This window comes from Cricetulus griseus, chromosome X (assembly GCF_003668045.3).
Source record: "Cricetulus griseus strain 17A/GY chromosome X, alternate assembly CriGri-PICRH-1.0, whole genome shotgun sequence".
Lineage (NCBI taxonomy): Eukaryota > Metazoa > Chordata > Mammalia > Rodentia > Cricetidae > Cricetulus > Cricetulus griseus.
In genome coordinates this window covers 78,793,337-78,812,668 of record NC_048604.1, presented here as the reverse complement: position 1 = coordinate 78,812,668, position 19,332 = coordinate 78,793,337, and positions in this window count along the sequence as shown.

Sequence of the window (19,332 nt, the reverse complement as noted above, 5' to 3'; positions counted from 1 at the left end):
GAAAGAAACCTTTAATCATAATTGTTTCTGAATCTGGCTCAAAAGTGAATTCACCTGGTCCTGGTGATTACTGACATGTGTTAAGAGGATAGTTTTCAGGCATATCTGATTTAGGAGATGCTGATCATTGATGCCTTTCAGTTGTATCTTCAGTTATTGTACAGGTAGAGTTTTGGGAAGCATTGTTTCTTCACATGTTTTAGGAGAGAAGGCTTCAGGTTCGGTCATATCACAAAATACGTTTTGAAGAATGCTCTCAAAGTGCAGCTATTTCTTGGAACAATTTAGGAGAGATATCTCTGGTCAAATATTGGCCTGTTTCAGAAAAACCATTCCATACTGCTATATCCTGGTAGCTAGCAGAATTTTCCCTGTAGGTAAAGCTTTCTTGGTGTATTTCCAAACAATATTCTTCAGTAACATCTTTTAGATATGGGGCTAAATATGTAAGAGCTTCCATTCCAGAGTGCTGGGTTTCTTTCTGGGCAGTTGCAACCTGGGTTTCATTTTCTACTTGTAATAGAGGCTCATTCTTTTGTTCTACAGCTTGTCTCCTTTAACCTGGTTGATTCACTTTCCTTAATCTCTGCCTATCGTGTTTCTTCTGTTCTCTAAGGTTTCATTTTAAAATTTGCTTCATTTGTGCTTCATCTTTTCTTTTCTTGAGTTTTTCTCTAGTTTGTAAACATCAAGATCCAATGACTGCTGGATCATGTGTCTCTTTTGCATGGGTGTCAGGTGTCTGGTAGAACTTTACATGAGATGGGTTCTTCTCCAAGACCATCTTGCCACAGTACCTCCCCTGTACTTCCTCTGACTTCCACAATCAGCCAAAAGCATTGAGATAATTAGTGCTTTTCCCTGTGTCTGACCATCCAGGTAGGGAGTGTTTTTTTTTTTTTTTATTTTTTATTTTTTATCACAAAACCTTCGGTGATGATACTAGAAATGCTGATGAGAGTTTGCCTCCATCCATGACAAGAGGACAGACATCAGAGTATTGGAACCGTTTGCATCTACCAGAAGGGAACCTTGGTCCCATACCCACCAGGAGAGGAAGAGACCCCTGCTACACCCACCAGAATAAAGGATGAGAAGAGAGCAATGTAAAAGCACATTCAACAACTGAAAACCCAATATGACTAGGAACCATACACCAGCAAGACCTGAACATCACAATGCAGATGAAGCAGAAGAGAATGACCTTAAAAAGCATCTTCATGAAAATGATAGAGGACCTCAAAGAGGACATGAGAAAATCCCTTAAAGAAATGGAAGAAAAAACAAACCAAAAAAAATACAAGATATTAACTCTTAATTAATTTCCTTAACTCTCAAGGAAAGAGTTCAAGACCTAAAAACTGAAATAGAGACAATAAAGAAAGCACAAACTGAGGGAAGGCTGGAAATAGAAAAGCTGGGAAAATGATCAAGAACTAAAGATGCAAGCATAAGCAACAGAATACAAGAGATGGAAGAGAGAATCTCATGAGTTGAAGATACACTAGGAGAAATAGACTCATCAACCAAAGAAAATATTAAGTCCAACAAATCCCTAACACAAAATATCCAGGAAATATGAGATACAGTGAAAAGACCAAACCTAAGAATAATACGTATAGAAGAAGGTGAAGAAAACCAAGTCAAAGGCGCAGAAAATGTATTCAACAAAATCATAGAAGAAAACTTTCCCAACCTAAAGAAAGACATGCCAATGAAAATACAAGAAGCCTACAGAACAACAAATAGACTGAACCAAAAAAGGTCTCCTTGCCACATAATAATCAGAGCACCAAACATGCAGAATAAAGAGAAAATATTAAGAGCAGCAAAGGAAAAATGTCAAGTAACATATAAAGGAAACCTATCAGAATTACACCTGACTTTTCCAAGTAAACTCTGAAAGCCAAAAGGTTCTGGATAGATGTTCTAAATATACTAAGAGACCATGGATGCCAGCCCAGACTACTATACCCAGCAAAGCTTTCAATCAATATGGATGGAGAAAACAAGATATTCCATAACAAAACCAGATTAAAACAATACATATCCACTAATCCAGCCCCATGAAAAGTTCTGGAAGGAAAACTGCAACCCAAGGAAGTTAACTACAAGCAGAAAAATATAGGCAATAGATAATCCCACTTTACCAACAGCTAAAAGGAAAAAGGGATAGAATCCCACACATAATTTCACCAGCATCACTAAATAGAAACAAACAAGAATGAACAATCAATGGTCATTAATATTCCTCAACATTAATGGTCTTAACTTGCCTATAAAAAGACAAACATTAGCAGAATGAATAAGAAGACAGAATCCATAGTTCTGCTGCATACAAAAAACACACCTCAACTTCAAAGACAGATGATACCTAAGGATTAAAGGTTGGGAAAAGATTTTCCAATCAAATGAACCCAAGAAACCATCGGGGGTAGCAAACCTAATATCCAACAAATTGGAATTTAAAATAAAATCAATCAAAAGAGATGAAGGAGGTCACTTCCTACTCATCAGAGGAGAAATCCCTCAGGATGAAGTCTCCATTCTGAACATTTATGCCCCAAATACAAAGGCATTTATGGTTGTAAAAGAAACATTACTAAAACTCAAATCACACATAAAACCACACACACTTATAGGGGGAGACTTCAACACCCCACTCTCACCATTGGACAGGAACATCAGACAGAAACTTAAAAAGAAACAAAGGAACTAATAAAAGTTATGGCACAACTGGACTTAATAGATATCTATATAACATTCCATCCAAATACAAAACAATTTACCTTATTCTCAGCATCACATGGCACCTTCTCTAAAATCAACCACATACTCAGCAATAGAGCAAACCTCAACAGGTACAAAAAATGAATTAACCCCCTGTATCTTATTAGACTACCATGCTTTAAAGTTAGAATTCAACAACAACATGAATTACAGAAAACCTACAAACTCATGGAAATTAAGTATCACCCAATTGCACAATTCCTGGGTCGAGGAAATATAAAAAATAAATTAAAACTTCCTAGAATTAAATGAGAATGTAGACACAACATACCCAAACTTATGGGACACTTTGAAAGCAGTGCTAAGAGGAAAGTACATAGCGCTAAGTGCACACATGAAGAAACAGGAGAATAATCAGACTAGAGAATTAAAGGCAAAACTGAAAGCTTTAGAACACAAAGAAGCCAATACACCTTGGAGGAGCAGATGCCAGGAAACAATCAAATTGAGGTCTGAAGTCAATAAAATGGAGACTAGGGGAAACAATTCAAAGAATCAATATAACGAAGAGTTGGTCCTTTGAGAAAATTAACAAGATAGACAAACTTTTATCCAAACTTAACAAAAAGCAGAGAGTGAACATGCAAATTAATAAAATTAGGAATGAAAATGGGGACATAACAACATACACTGAGGAAATACAGAGAATCATCAGGCCATACTTCAAAAATTTACATTCCTCAAAATTCGAAAATCTAAAGGAAATGAACAATTTTCTGAACAGATTTCACTTACCAAAATTAAATCATGAACAGATAAGCAACTTAAATAGACCTATAACACCTAAGGAAATTGAAGCAGTCATCAAAAGTCTCCCAACCAAAAAAAAAGTCCAGGGCCAGATTGCTTCAGTGCAGAATTCTGCCAGAAATTCAAGGAACAGCTAATACCAGTTCTCCTCAAAGTATTCCACACAATAGAAACAGAAGGGTTATTGCCAAACCCTTTTTATGAGGCTTTACTAACCTTGATACCCAAGCCACACAAAGACACAACTAAGAAAGAGAACTACAGACCAATATCCCTCATGAATATTGATACAAAAATTCTCAATAAAATACTGCCAAATCGAATCCAAGATCATATCAGAGAAATCATCCACCATGATCAAGTATGCTTCATCCCAGGAATGCAAGGATGGTTCAACAAATGAAAATCCATCAATATAATCCACTATATAAACAGACTGAGGAAAAAAACCCACATGATCATCTCACTAGATGCTGAAAAAGCCTTTGACAAAATCCAATACCTCGCCAGGCGGTGGTGGCACATGCCTTTAATCCCAGCACTCGGGAGGTAGAGTCAGGTGGATCTTTGTGAGTTTGAGACCAGCCTGGTCTACAAGAGCTAGTTCCAGGACAGCCTCCAAAGCCACAGAGAAACCCTGTCTCAAAAAACCAAAAAAAAAAAAAAAACAAAAAATCCAATACCTCTTCATGATAAAGGTCTTGGAGAAATCAGGGATAACAGGAACATACCTAAACATAATGAAAGCAATATAGAGCAAGCCGACAGCCAACATCAAATTAAATGGAGAGAAACTCAATGCAATTCCTCTAAAATCAGTGACAAGACAAGGCTGTCCACTCTCTCCATACATCTTCAATATTGTCCTTGAATTTCTAGCTAGAGCATTAAGACTACAAATGGAGATCAAGAGAATACAAATCAGAAAGGAAGAAGTCAAACTCTCACTATTTGTAGATGATATGATATTCTACAGAAGTCATCCGAAAAACTCTACCAGGGAACTCCTAGAGCTGAGAAACACCTTCAGGAAAGTGGCAGGATACAAGGTTAACTCAAAAATATTTGTAGCCTTACTATACACCGATGACACATTGGTGGAGAAAGAAATCAGTGAAACATCACCCTTTACAATTGCCACAAACAACATAAAATACCTTGGTGTAACACTAACCAAAAAAGTGATACCTGTACCTCAAGAATTTTGAGTCTCTAAAGAAAGAAAAAAATAAGATACCAGAAAATGGAAAGATCTCCCATGCTCTTGGATAGGTAGTATCAACATATTAAATATGGCAATCTTGCCAAAAGCAATCTATAGATTCTATTCAGTGCAATCTCCATCAAAATCCCAACACAATTCTTCACAGGCGTTGAAAGAACAGTTGTCAACTTTATATGGATAAACAAAAGACCCAGGATAGTCAAAACAACTCTGTACAATAAAGGAATTTCTGGAGGCATCACCATCCCTGACTTCAAGCTCTGTTACAGAACTATAGTCCTGAAAACAGCTAGGTATTGGCACAATAATAGACAGGTAGACCAATGAAATAGAGTTGAAAACCCTGATATTAACCCACACACCTATGAACACCTGATTTTTGACAAATAATCCAAATCTATACGATGGAACAAATATCTTCAACAAATTGTGCTGGCATAACTGCATTCCAACATGTAGAAGACTGCAGATAAATCCAAGCCTATCGCCATGCACAAAACTTAAGTCAAAATGGATCAAACACCTCAAAATAAATCCAGCCACACTGAACCTATTAGAAGATAAAATGGGAAATACCCTTGAATTAATTGGTACAGGAGACTGCTTCCTGAACATTACACCAGTAGCACAGACACTGAGATCAACAATTGATAAACAGGACCTCCTGAAACTGAGAAGCTTCTGTAAGGCAAAGGACACAGTCAGCAAGAATGGGAAAAGCTATTCACCCTCCCCACATCTGACAAAAGGATGATCTCCAAAATATACAAAGAATTAAATAAGTGAGTCTCCAAAACACCAAACAATACAATTAAAATTGGGGTACAGAACTAAATAGATAATTCTCAATAGAGGAATCTAAAATGGCTGAAAAACACATAAGAAAGTGTTCAACATCCTTAGTCATCAGGGAAATGCAAATCAAAACAACTCTGAGATACCATCTTTCTCCTGTCAGAATGGCCAAAATAAAAAACACCAATGACAGTTTATGCTGGAGAGGATGTGGAGAAAGGGGAGTACTTCTCCACTTCTGGTGGGAGTGCCAACTTGCACAGCCACTTTGGAAATCAGTATGGCGACACCTCAAGAAAATGGAAATGAGTCTACCACAAGATCCAGCAATTCCACTCTTGGGCAGATACCCAAAAGAAGCACATTCATACAACAAGGGGCATCTGTTCAATGATGTTCATAGTAGCACTATTTGTAATAGCCAGAACCTGGAAGCAGCCTAGAGGCCCCTCAACCGAAGAATGGATAGAGAAAATGTGGTACATTTACACAATGGAGTAATACTCAGCGGAAAAAAAAAAAAACAATGGAATCCTGAAATTTGCAGGAAAATGGATGGAAGTAGAAGAAACCATTCTAAGCCAGGTAACCCAATCACAAAAAGACAAACATGGTATGTACTCACTTATATGCAGTTTTTACAGAGTAAAGTATTACCAGCCTACAATCCACACTGCCAGAGAAGCTACTAAGCAAGGAGGACCCTAAGAGAGACGTACATGGTCCCCTGAAGAAGGGGAAAGGGTCAAGAACCTCTGAGCAATATGGGAGCACGGGAAGAGGGGGAGGGAGCTAGGAGAATGAGAAGGGGAGAAGATGAGGGATGCAGAGGACATGAGGGAGCAGTAAGGTTGAGTCAGGGGAAGAATAGAAGTTAACAAGAATGGAGATATCATAATAGAGGGAGACATTTTATGTTTCAGAGAAATCAGGCATTAAGGAAATGTCTGGAGATCTACAAAGATGACACCAGCTAGCAATCTAAGCAACAGAGAAGAGGCCACCTTAAATGCCCTCCCCTGATAATGACATTGATGACTGACTTATATGCCACCCAATAGCCCTCATCCAGCAGCTTGTGGAAGGAGAAGCAGACACCCATAACTAATCACTGAACTGAACTGGAATGCAGATCCAGAGAAGGATGAGTGAAGGTGAAAGGTGTCCAGACCAGGCTAGTGAAACCCACAGAAACAGCTGACCTGAACATCAAGGAACTCTTGCTCCCTAGACTGATAGCTGGGATAGCAGCATGGGACTGATCCAGACCCCAGGAACATGGGTTTTTGAGGAAACCTCGGAAATCTACGGGACTTCCTGTAGTGGTTCATTACTTATCCCTAGCATAGGTGTGAACTTTGGGAGTCCATTCTACATAGAGGAATACTCCCTGAGCAAAGACACATGGGGGTGGTCCTAGGCCCTATCCCAAAGGATACAATAGACTCTGATGACACCCTATGGAGAGCCTCACCATCCATGGGGAGCAGAAAGGATATGTGATAAGTAGGGTTTTAGTTGGTGGGGGTAGTTGGGGAAAACAGGAGGGAGAAGGGAACTGGTATTGTCATGTAAAACAATCTTGTTTCTAATTTTAAAAAATCTGCAAAAATATACTTCTCCAAATATAAAAATGTAACTTAAGGCACTGTGATCTAACTATTATCATTTTTGAGTTTAGAATTATATCTTATGATAAATATATTTTATACTCTGAGGAAGCATTTATAAAAGTTTTGTGAAAGTTTTCTCTGATTCATAGCTGATGCCTGGCCTTGTTGCTCAGCAACTACCTGCCAAATCTCATTTCCAAGCTGTAATGTAACTGACTCCCTGGAGAGCACTTCAAACAAATGGGAGTTTCCAGCCACTTAATTCAATGCCCTTTATATATGGATTGCTTTAGGGACCATGAGGTTTAGGATTTAAAATGTCCCAGGACCCTTGTTAACTCTAGGGTTTCTACAGATGATGATTGTAAAGTGGTGAGAAATTCAGAGAAATGCACACAGACACAACGAATAGAGACACGAACAAGGACTGAGTTTCTAGACATCCTGAGAAGAAATGCAATATCCCAAGAAGATACTGAGAAAGGAAAACCAGAGTCCCATAATAGATTTATGTCATTATTTTCCTGAACATAAAGAGAAAGACATGCAAAAATCTATTGGTGGAAAGCTAATTAGGAAATCTGGAAAACATAATGGCTATAGAAGTTAATAATGGATAGAATTTCAAGGATGTATGATCAGTAAAGCCTAATAGTTACACGATGCCAAAAACATGTGAAATGAACCCACTGAATTGGAATTTAAAGTTACTAAGAACAACAAAACCCCAATGTATCAAGTGTTTTTCTATTCTGTACTTTATTCATTTTTTGGCTGTCTGGTTACAGTTTTCTTTTGCATTAAAAGTTAATTTCTCTGCTTTTTAGACTGTCTAAAGTCAAAATAATAACAGTAATGGTCTAGTTCACTGTCATAATCAGCTTCAGCTCTCCAATTGACACACTTTAGAAGAGGATAATTAAACTGGGTAATTGCCTCCATCAGATTGGACTTTGGGCATATCTGTGGGACATTTTCTTGATTACTGATTTATAGAGGAGGATCCAACCCATTGCAAGCTGTATGACTGTAGGAAGGTAGACATTGACTCTACCAAAAAGCTAGCTGAGCAATTCAGAGGAAGCAAGACAATGAACACTATTTTTCCATGGTCCCTGTCTTTGTTCTTGTTTTTACTCATATCTTGGCTTCCCAATGATGGAGTGTAACCTGTAAGTAAAATAAAACTTTTCATGACCAAGATAGTGTTTGTGACTGTTTTTGAAATTTCAAAGTAGTTTTATTTTGCATTTCTGTGTTGGCTAATGCTGTTGAACACCTTAATAAACATTTATTGCACATTTGTATTTCTTTGTTTGAAAACTATATGTTAAGCTCTTTAGCCCATTGTTTCACTGGATCCTTTATTTTCTGTTTTTAAAGATTTTTAAAATTATTTTATGTGTATGGGAACTTTGGCAGCATCTGTTTCCCACAGATGTCAGAAGAGAGCACCATGCCTGGTGCCCTCAGAGGTCAGAGGAAGGCATTGGATCCCCTTGGAAATGGAATTACAGATGGCTGTGAGCTGTCCTGTGGGTGCTGCGAATTGATCCTTGGACCTCTGCAAGAGCATTAAATGTTCTTAACCACTGGGCCAACTCTCCAGACCTGGTTCTTTGATTTCTTAATCATTGCTTTGTGTTTTTTGTATATTCTGGATATTAATCCTTTGTCAAATGTAGAAGCTTACTAAAGTTCTCTCACTCTGTGAGTTGTTTGTCTACATGGTAACTGTTTCCTTTGCTATATAGAAGTTTTCTAATTTTGCAAGGTTTCATTCATCAGATGTTGGACTTACTTGCTTATAGAATATCTTAAAGAGGTGCTACTAATGCATAACACATTACTTCGAGAAAACAATGGCTAGTGGCCACAACAGAGTAGGTGTGAAACAATTCTGTTTGGCCAGATAGTGTGGGTTTTCCTCTCTCTCTGTCTGTGAGCATGCTAGGGGCCAGTTATGTGTCCCAGAGCTTGGACTCTCTTCTGGTCAATTCATCAGGATGATCACTTATTTTGTAGATTGCCTTAAATTTTCAAAGGGTTCAAAGGCACAAAGCCCTCATCTTTCATATGGCATTGGGCAGCCTCTTGTTGGCTGAATTCTGTAGACTAATACTCATGGGAGCCAGGTAAGATGGCTCATACCTCCAATCCCAGCACAGTTGAGGCTAAAATGAGAGAACTGCCAGATTTCCAAAAGTTCAAGGCCTAGGCTACATTCCCCTGGAGTATTTATTCTGTTTAGTTTCACCTAAACTTTTCTTATTGATGAGAGTAGAAAGAAAATTATTTGGACAGAAAACTTATACTGATAGGAAATGGAGGTTTTCTCTACTAGCTTCTGGAAGGCAAATGAAATTGTCAATGTAAAATGTTTTCTCCATCTCCACATCTGATAGAGGGCTAATATCCAAAATATATAAAGAACCCAAGAAACTAGATGTCAACAAACTAAATAATCCAATTGAAAAATGGGATGCATATTCAAACACATGAATCTCAATAGAGGAATCTCAAATGGCTGAGAAACACTTAAAGACATGTTCAACATCCTTAGCCATCAAGGAAATACCAACCAAAACAACTCTGAGATTCCGTCTTACTCCTACCAGAATGGCTAAGACCAATAATACAAGTGACTGAAGCGACCAGCTTCCCTTTTGGCAGCCATAACGGCCGAACACATGCTCTATGACCTTGTCTTAGTCACTAGAAAGTCAGATGCCTGCCTTGTGACAAGGAACCAATCAGAAGTTAGTTACTCACTAGAAAGTCAGATGCCTGCCTTGTGACAAGGAACCAATCAGAAGTTAGCTGGTGGCGCTATGCTTTATGACCCTGGGTGTGCTTTACGGACAAGCGAACAGCAATGATGCACAAAGCATAGCAACCACTCTGGGAGGGCCTATGGGCCATAACAACCAGTTGGCCAATCAACACAGGGCATGGAGGCGCACCAATAGTGAGCCTGTGCGTACCCCTAGACACTCCCCTTATGCTGCCCTATAAGATCTCTTGGGAGGCCCTAGGAGCTGTCTTTGCAAGCCATCTGCCATGGCAGGTGGGTGAAAAACCCGAGCTAACGTGGGGTTAGCTTGTTAAATTACAAAAAGCCTCATGCAGTTTGCATCAAGCTCTCGAATCTGCCTGGTGATTGGGGTGACCACGGTCGTGGCCTGGGACCCCAGATACCTGAGTTTTCGGGGAATCTAACAGACAACACAATTCTCTCATGAGGGAAAGAATGCAGAGCAAAGGGAGCACTGCCCCCCCATTGCTGGTAGGATTGTAAACTTTGGAAATCAATATAGCAGTTGTCAGGAGCCGAATATGGTGCTATTAGAAAGTGTCTTGGGGTCCAAACCTTAGCTCCCAGTAACCAGGGGCTCTGGTCTACAATTTGTATTGCAGATGCTAGCTAATCTGCTATTGAATGGTATAGCCTCAGTGGAGAATGCCTCCTAGTTTGCATCTCTACAGAACTAAGCATTTGAATGGGCCCACACCAGGGTGAGGGCTAGGTGTGCATAACAAGTGAGGACAGATAGAGTTAGTGGGTGTCTGGTAGAAGGATGATTAAGAGAGATCTACTGATAGGGTCTAGCAAGATGGAAGCGAAGCAGTCTCAGGGTCAGGGAAGCATGGTTAGGAAACAGCCAGGAAGATGCTGAATAAAGAGGAGACTCCAGTTTTGTAGCATGGAACTGAGAGCTCTCTAAAAATGACAAGATGCCTATGTCTGGTCTTTACTGCCGTTGGGGTACTAGTAATTCCCAAGTCCAGACTCCCCCACTCAGACCAGACATCATGGCTTCTGTGGTTTGGGGCTGAGACATGCTGGGCCACAACAGGCAGTTCCTCAGTAAATTGAGACTCAATCTACCTCAAGACTCAGCTAAACCACTCCTGGGCATATACCCAAAGGACATGCCATCCTAAAACAAGGACACTTGCTCAACTATGCTCATAGCAGCTTTAGTCATAATAGCTAGAAACTGGAAGCAACCTAGATGTCCTCAACCTGTTAGACCCCCGAAAAAACTCAGGCCTCCGTGGTCTCAGCCCACGACTGCAGTCACCCCAATCACCAGGCAGATTCGAGAGCCTGATGCAAACTGCATGAGACTTTATTGTTTTTTAACAAGATAACCCCATGTTAGCTCGGGTCTTTCACCCACCTGCCTTGGCGGATGGCTAGCAAAGACAACTTGAACTGGCTGCCGATTGATCTCGTAGGGCAGCATAAGGGAAGTGTCTAGGGGTACGCACAGGTTCAGGATTGGTGTGCCTCCAGGCTTGGAGGGCTTGCCCTGTGTTGATTGGCCAATTGGTTGTTATGGCCCATAGGCCCTCCCAGGGTGGTTGCTGTGCTCTTCGAGTCATTGCTGTGCGCTTGTCCGTAGACCACACCCAGAGCCATAAAGCATAGCACCACCAGCTAACTTCTGATTCGTTCCTTGCCACAAGGCAGGCATCTGACCTCTAAGTGACCAAGACAAGGTTATGGCAAGCATGTGTTACTGTCATGGCTGCTGAAATGGGGAGCTGGTCCCTTCAAACCTAAGAATGAAAAAAGAAAATGTGGTACATCTATTAATACCATGGAGTGTTCCTTAGCTGTGAAAAATGAAATCATGGAATTTGCAAAAAAAATGTGTTCACTAGAAAAATTCATCCTGAGTTAGGTAACCTGGACCCAGAAAGATAAACATAGTATGTACTTACTTACAAGTAGATATTACCTGTAAAGTAAACGATAATTCTACAATCCCATTGAGGTCTAAGGGGGAAACATGGATCTCCCTGAGAAGATGAAATAGAATAGGTTTTGTGGGTGGACTGTGGTAGGTGGGAATGGGAACAGGAGGGATCAGATGGGGAGGGAAGGAGGTAAAGAGCACAAGGAGAGATTACTGAAATTGGAGGTCATTTGTGGTGCTATGTGGAAATCTATTGCAGTAGAAATTCCCAAGATTCTATGAGGGTGGCTATAGTGAGGACTTCTAGTAATGGAGGATACAGAGCCTGAACTGGCCATCTTCTGCAACCAGGCAACTTCTAGTGGTGGAACTGGTACACCAACCCATCAACAAAACCTTCCACCTTCAATCTATCCTTCCCACAAGATGTGCTGGGGCAGCTGGGCATTGATGGTGCATGCCTTTAATCCCAGCACTCGGGAGGCAGAGGCAGGCGGATCTCTGTGAATTCGAGGCCAGCCTGGTCTCCAGAGCGAGTGCCAGGATAGGCTCCAAAGCTACACAGAGAAACCCTGTCTCGAAAAACCAAAAAAAAAAAAATGATGTGCTGGGGCAGTAGAAGTGCAGATCTTGTGAGACTGGTCAACCAATCACTGGTGTAATTGAGGCACAAGCCATGAGCGGGACCCCATGCCCAACAATGCATGGATGATCAGGAACCAGAGGCTAGATATCCCAGAGGCCTGGGATAGAAAAAAATTAGTAAAATGATTCTTAATGATTTCCTATTATATTCATAGATTTGTGCCTAGCCCAAACATTAATAGAGAGGCTTTCTCTGGCAGCTGATGGGAACAAATACAGAGACCCACAGTCAAATATCTAATGGGAAAAGAGTCCAAATTGAAGATCTCCATGGGGTGCCTCCACTAGTCCCCTTTCCTTGTAGCTCAGGCAACTCAGCAGAGTAATGGGAGGAACAATTATAGGAGCCAGAGGGGTCTCAGACCCCAGAACACAGCCCACAGAAACAACTAAGCAAAGTTCACAGAGGCTCACAGAAACTGATCCAGCAATCACAGAGCCTATATGGGTGGGTGTTATGTCTTCTGCATATATGCTGTGGTTGTTGGCTTTATGTTTTTGTGAAACAACTAACAGTGAGAAGGGGTTTCTCTGTCTCTTTCACCTGCCTTTGTTACACTTTTGCTACTGGGTTGCCCAGCCCAGCCCTAATATGAAGGCGTGTGCCTTTTCTCATTGTATCTTGTAAAGCTTGTGTTCATTTGATATCCCTGGGAGGCCTATTCTTTTCTGAAGGGAAACAGAATGAGTAGTGGGGAGACTGAGAGGAGTGAGGTAAGAAAAAATGTGGAACTGTGGTTGGGATATATTGTATTAGTTAAGAATTAAAAAGAACTGATTCAAGAAATGTTGAAATATCAAATACGAGACTTATGATTATGAACCCACAAAACTCAAAGTACACATAATTGTGTTCAACCTAGTGGCAGCACATCATTTCAAAAAGCAGTTTCATAAAATGTGATTTCCCTTCAGGATTAGTTAAAAATCATTTAACACAGCAAAAATATTGATTCTTGGGTCTAATAAATACTTGAGTTAAGATGAAATAACAAATGTTTAATGTGGACTGAGCTTATAAAAATACTGGCAGCCTATAGCCATTTAATATATCTTATTTTGTCTTTTCTGTGTGTTTATATTCCATGGTCTATGAATGGCAGAGTGACAAAATAGTATTAAATGGTATATTTGCTTGAAAACCTTAAGACTTTGATCCCATTCTTAGTGTAAAGTACATATTGCACAAGTACATTTAAGTACCAAAGATAATATACATATGGGACCATATAATAAAGAGGAGACTTAGGATGACAGGGGAGAAAGAAACCTATAAATCTTCATATATCAGATTAAGAAAATGCAGTCTTGATGAGTAGCAACAAGATATTAAGGCATTTTTGTAGCAATTAGGACAAATAGTATTGTCATACCTATAGAGCAGATAACATGTTTGCCAAGTTTATTCCTGATAAATTTTCTCATTTATAAATAATAAATAAAACATTGTACATATGAGAAATACCTCTCTCTCTCTCTCTCTCTCTCTCTCTCTCTCTCTCTCTCTCTGTCTCTCTCTTTCTTTTTTCTTTCTTTCCTACTGTATCTCCCCTAAGAATGAGTGGATGGATATAGTATTTTGAACAAAAATTCTTTAAATAATATTTTAATTTATTCTTAGAGATTTATTGCATTCATAAAATGTATTTTTCATATCCATTAAGATGTATCTTCCTAGTGTTTGCTGCCCTTTCTCCATCCTAACTTTATATTCTCTTTTTAATCAGCTCATTTGAAATGTAGATTTTTAAATGAATTTTCACTATCATGCTCCATATGATTATATGTTATTTCTCTTCCTGCTCCATTTTGCCTAGTCATAGTTTTTAAAGATTTTTAAATAACCAAGTCTATCCATCATACTTCCATTCCTTTATGCCTATGAACTGTGTTCTGAAACAGGTCTATGTCTTATCTCTATTTAGTCTAATGTGTATAAATTCTAATATGGCCACGAGCAGAAACTTTAACATAGCCTTGGAAGTTTTTATGAGACACTCTAGGATTAGCATGGGCGACCTCAACAAAGCCACACCTCCTAATTCCTTATAAATAGTGCCACTCCTTGGTGATTAAACCTTCAAATCTGTAACCCTATGGATGGCATTCTTATTCAAACCACCACAGGGAATCTTTAAGAGTTTATAGCCTCACACCATTATCAGTTCTTTCCCTTTCCTGAAAGTGGATGGAAATGTGACTGATTGTTCAGCTTCCTGCTCTGGTTATCTGCCACTGCCATGACTCCCACACCATTATAGGCTCTCCCTCTGGAACCATAGCCCCCACTCCCCATTGAAAAAAATCTCTTTCATAAGTTGCCTTGGTCATGGTGTTTTATTATAGCAAAAACTAAGAATTGCTACTAATAACCTTTAATGTCATCAATTAAAAATGACATTTAATATAAATTCACATTATTTTAGAGCAGCAGTTCTTAATCTGTGAATTGTGACCCCTTTGGTGGGGGGTCTTATATCAGATGCCTTCATATCAGACATTTACATTACAATACATAACAGTGACAAAATTCCAATAATGAATTAACAATTAAATAATTTTATGGATGGGGTCACCACAACACAAAGAACTTTATTAAAGGATTGCAGCATTTGGAAATTCGAGAATGACTGTTTTAGAGTAAAATCTGAGATTTTATGGTCCCTATCAAAATGTATTTATGGTGGTTTCAAAGAAAATGGCCCTCAAAAAGAGTGGAACTATTAGGAGATGTGGCTTTGTTGGGGTAGGTGTGGCCTTGTTAGAGGAAGTGTGTCACTGTGCTTTAAGATCTCTTATGCTCAAGCTATTCATCAGTGTGGCACACAGTTGCTTCCTGTTGCTTGTGAATCAAGATGTAGAACTTTCTGCCCCTTTTCCAGCACCATATATATCTGTCTGCTCTCTCTCATATCCTGCCATAAAGATAATAGACAAAAGCTCTGAAATTGTAAGCACCTCCTACCCAACTAAATGCTTTCCTTTATAAGAGTTGTTATGGCTGTGGTGTCTTTTCACAGCAATAGAAACCCTAAGACAGTATCAAAGATTTTTACTTTTCAGAACATCTCTAGACATATGTGTGACATTCTTATCTCCCTTAATTTGTTTGATAGTCCTCAGACTTCACACTTATTTGGGAATTTATTTTTCTTAACACTTTACTTTTGTTTCTGTGTGTATTTGTGTTGCTTCTGTAAGTGTATGCTGCATGTGTAGGGGTGCACAAAGAGGTCAGAGAGGTTGGTGGCTCCTCTGAAATAAAGTTGTTGTCATGTGTGAGCAAATTATCTATACATGTTAGTATACATAAAATGGAAAATATTCTTAAAAAGTAATCATGTGTTGAACTCTTTTATATTGTCCTTAATCAAATTTGATATTTATCTATCAACTTCTATGAACACGGGGCAAGTAATAGAAAAAGGAGTCAATACTCAGCATCTAAGAGATGCTATAAAGTCATTAAGTTTCATCAACAACCAGTTTTTGATGTAGGCTTACTGTATCCAGCACTATAAAACATAGTTGATGCAGGAAATAAAATATGATGGCTCCCTTTCAATGGGAAAGTTCTTTAAATAGGCTTAAGCTTGCAAGTTACAAACTTACAGATTATTAGGAGACACTTGGTGCCAGTTTATCTAGGCCACCTGGCTACCTCTGAACCCCACTTAAGTTTATATCATGGTAAAAACACACACACACACACACACACACACACACACACACACACACACACACAGTCTGACTATGTGACTAAGTCTACATATATGGATGGTCCTAAATAAACAGGATACTGAGAAGAGGCCAGCAGAATAGATGTGGCAATATGTGGGCATGAAAAATAGAGGGAAGAAAAGTTACCCCCATAAAGAAATAGTGAAACTTAGGTGATATAAATGTGAGATTGTGCTTAGGAGGTGAAAGTACTCAGCCAATGAGGAAGCAATGGAGATATTTATGTAATGGGGTAGAAATTGTTGTCACCAACCTGCTTGTTCTTACCAGATACCCTTTCTTTTGAGACCATCAAGTCTCATTTCCAATGCACTCCATGTCTCCAAGTCCATTTTTTGGATTTGGGCAGGGGCATTTTTTGTCACTTGATATGAAAGAAGTCAAATTAACTTAAGAATCCTTAAACACAGTAATAAACCAGAAGAAGAAGTAGAGAAATCTATCACAAATATATTTGGTGACTTTCCATGGGCTGAGGCCCTAGATTGAATAAAAGAAGAAAGCAACTGGACCATCAGCATTCATTGCTCTCTGATATCTGACTTTGGATGAATTGTAGCCAGCTGCCTCATGCTCTGATCTCCATTAACTTCCAAACTATCATGGACTGTGCCCTAAAACTGTGAGTCAAAATGAAACCATCCTCCCTTAAAATTCATGTGTTAAGTGAACAATTCATTGTCTTTTTATCAGTTATTTTGGGCAGCAACAATAAAAATAACTAGAATAGATATCTAAAAAAATTATATTGAGTCTATTGTTTCTCTTTGGTAGAATAGCTTTTTATTGTATGGAATAAAGAAAAGCTTTTAAAAAGGAAAAATTGTAATAGCTATATAACAATTGTCCTGGCACTCACTCTGGAGACCAGGCTGGCACCACCAATGCCCGGCTAACACCACACTAATTTTAAGACAATTATTTTTTCTTTAAATTCAACTTCCAATTATCTATTTACCCATTGATAGTATTACCTAATATAAACTTACCATATCAAATACTGAGCCAAGAGTTTCAAAGAGGCTACTACTTATATTTAATAGGAACAAAACCAAGAGACGGATTGCCCATTATCTTGAGCTATTAAATGCCCATTTCTTCTAAAAATTCTAGGTTACATATATAACAGAGGCTTAGCTTTTTAATCATTTTATACGTATAATTAGTAATGTAAATTTTTGAAGTTTTTGGTGGAAAATTATATTTGATATATATTAACATAAATTAAGCACAAGATTAAAGTATGCATAATTTTAGTGACTATCATCCACTATCTATCTGCTCATTCTATACTCAACTAACTAAACACTACAATAATAAATTATCAAATTAGATGTGCTTAAGGAAGGAGAAGAATGAAATAATATATTTTAAAAGACAGCATCAGAAATAACACTTGAAAGTTGTTACAAAATAGGAGGGTGATGCTTACTGGTTTGCTTTACATGGCTTGCACATCCTGCTTTCTTATAGAACCCAAGACCTCCTGCTTAGGGATGGCGCCATGCATGATAGGCTGGGTCTGCCCCTATTGGTCATTAATTAAGAAAATGGCCTACAAGCTTGCTTGTGGCCCAGTCTTTTTAAAACTTATTTATTTTTCATACAAATCACAATTTCTCCTCCCTTGTCTCCTCCAGTTCCCTTCCCTACCTCCCTTCTATGTCTGAGAAACCACCATACTGATTTCCAAAGTCGCTATACAAGCTTGCATTCCGGCCAGCAGTGGAGGACTGTTCCCCTTACTCCACATCTTCTCCAACATAAGCAGTCATTAGTGTTTTTGATCTTATCCATTCTGAATGGTGTAAGATGGTATCTCAAAGTTGTTTTGATTTGCATTTCTCTGATAGCTAAGGATTTTGAACAATTCTTTAAGTATATCTCTTTTTTTTGCAGCCCAATCTTATAGAAGGATTTTTTTATCTATCTATCTATCTGTCTGTCTGTCTGTCTGTCTGTCTGTCTATCTATCTATCTATCTATCTGTCTATCGTCTACCTATCTTGTTATATCTGTTTTTCTCTGCTGTGGAATCATCCTTCTGTATACTGTAAATATGTATTGCCCTCATTGTTAAAAAAAAGCTGGTTGGCCTATAGCTAGGCAGGAAGAGATTGAGTGAGACAGGGAGAATGCAGGGTTGAAGAATGCAGGGCAGAGTTAGGAGAAGCCAGTAGACTGCTGAGGAAGCAGGATGTGTAGAAAATGAGGTAAAAAACCATGAGTCATATGGCAAAACATGGATAAGAAAGATGGGTTAATGTAAACATAAGAGTTTGCTAGTAACAAGCCTGAGCATTTGCCGAGTATTTGTAACTAATATTAAGCCTCTGTGTGATTATTTGAGAGTGGCTGAAGGGAAGAAACATCTGTCTACATCCCTCCTATTCTTTTATTTATTTTTTTTTGAGTTGCTTTGGAGCCTGTCCTGGAACTCACTCTGTAGACCAGGCTAGCCTTGAACAGAGAGATCTGTCTGCCTCTGCCAAATGAATGCTGGGGTTAAAGGCATGGCCACCAATGCATGGCTTTTTTAAAACAATAAAATAAATACAATATGATAACACAAAGACCATCACACTGAAGTAGGACAAGGCAAACCTGCAGAAGGAAAAGAAAATCAGGCAAAGACCTAAGAATCAGAGACCCACTCATTTACACATTCAGGAGTCCCATAAAGGTACTAAACTTGGAAGTATTTTCATAATCGAAGTTACCTCCTTTCAGTTTTATGTCACCTTTGGGTTAAGTTTACATAAAACTATTCTACCAGAAAGGGATAGACACAGATTTTTACAAACTTGAAAATCTGACTTTCTACTATGTCTTAATAGTTATATTAGGTCTCTAATAATTTATTAAATTGGCCCCAATTCTGGTGAGGATTGTGGCTGTGGGAAAACAGCTATTTAAATAAGTCTGTTATTGCCTTATGAAGTAATATGATTGGAATAGGCACTGAGCATAAAACATGTTCATAAACCTCTGGCATATAAAAAAGCCATAGGCACCACATGGAAACCTCAATTCTATCATCATTACAATAAATAAACATGAGATATTA